The sequence below is a fragment of the Austrofundulus limnaeus genome, unplaced genomic scaffold (genome assembly GCF_001266775.1).
Source record: "Austrofundulus limnaeus strain Quisiro unplaced genomic scaffold, Austrofundulus_limnaeus-1.0 Scaffold122, whole genome shotgun sequence".
In the NCBI taxonomy this organism is placed as follows: domain Eukaryota; kingdom Metazoa; phylum Chordata; class Actinopteri; order Cyprinodontiformes; family Rivulidae; genus Austrofundulus; species Austrofundulus limnaeus.
The window spans coordinates 810,818-812,310 of record NW_013952524.1 but is presented as its reverse complement, the minus strand read 5'-3'; positions in this window follow the sequence as shown (position 1 = coordinate 812,310).

Sequence of the window (1,493 nt, the reverse complement as noted above, 5' to 3'; positions counted from 1 at the left end):
ATACATTACATAACTGAAGTACTGGACCTGTGTTTTTACAACAGAATTTTAAATCATATTATAGAGTCTTTTGTAAACAACACAAGATCAATTGTCCGTTTTGAGCTTTATTTTTCAGGCTTTCCAAAGCTCCTAAAATTGGGGCCTTTTTCATTCCATTCTGTGTAGCTGASCAACTTTAGAGGAATAATTTGTAAGCTGCTTGACACCGTTCTATTAATCATTATAGAATAAATACATTACATAACTGAAGTACTGGACCTGTGTTTTTACAACAGAATTTTAAATCATATTATAGAGTCTTTTGTAAACAACACAAGATCAATTGTTCGCAATTATATWGTTGTAACTAGGGAAAAATCTCATCGATTACAGTTTACCAACACAAAACTGTCTTTATGGGCATACAGTGTGATTCATAGAGTCTTTACAGAGATTAACCCTAAAATATGGCGACCCCAGGCATGATGTGCAGTGTTCCTTCCAAAACTATAGGTACCTGACAAGTTAAAAAAAATGTCAGGGCAAAATCAATATTTACAGCAGATGAAAAGGAAAACTGAAGATTCGAAAACAAATCCAGCAGAATCGGRGAAAAACTTGTGAGATGCATCATTCTGCAGGTGATTATTTGATTTGTGAGGATTTTTCACCTCATGAGAATCACTTTATTGGTGCTAAAATGCTATTTTATGCTCAACATGCTGTGTGATCTGTCATTTTTAATAGATTTGAGAAAAAAAAGGAACAAATTTTATCTCCGCTGTTGGTCATGACTTTGAAGATATTTATATATTTGGTCCTTGGCTAATACTGTGTTCATGTTATTGTCACGTCTATATGTAGCTGTTTTTACACTCCTTGTGTGGTTTAATAACTGGTAGTGTGGAGCCAAGCAGTGACGTTGCAGATATCCAGTTATAACGTGATTATTTGCTCATTCCTGCTTCATTTGACGAAAGATTCCAAGCAAATCGGATCAGCCGTAGGTAAACACAAGGTATAGTGATCACCTCATGGCTAAAACATTTCAGTCCTGATTCTTACAGAATGACAGCAGCTTCAGATCGCAACAGAAAGTTAGCTCCTCTACAGTCTGAGAACGTCTTTTTTTTTATTTATGTTGACAAATCTGTCGGGCACAGCTCCCTTTCCAATAATTTCTAATTTAGGAAACGTGTGRCTTTCATCCAGTTGGGGAGGCTTGGACAGACACGTTGGAGAGTTACAGTGACAGGAATATTTGCCAGCAAATGAAGAGCTCAATTATTTTCAATTATTATTTAATGATGATGTTAATTTGTCATTTATATGAAACTGGAAATTAGGTTTGTAGATGTTACATTTGAGTCGATGGATGGATGGATGGATGGATGGATGGATGGATGGATGGATGGATGGATGGATGGATGGATGGATAGATAGATAGATAGATAGATAGATAGATAGATAGATAGATAGATAGATAGATAGATAGATAGATAGATAGATAG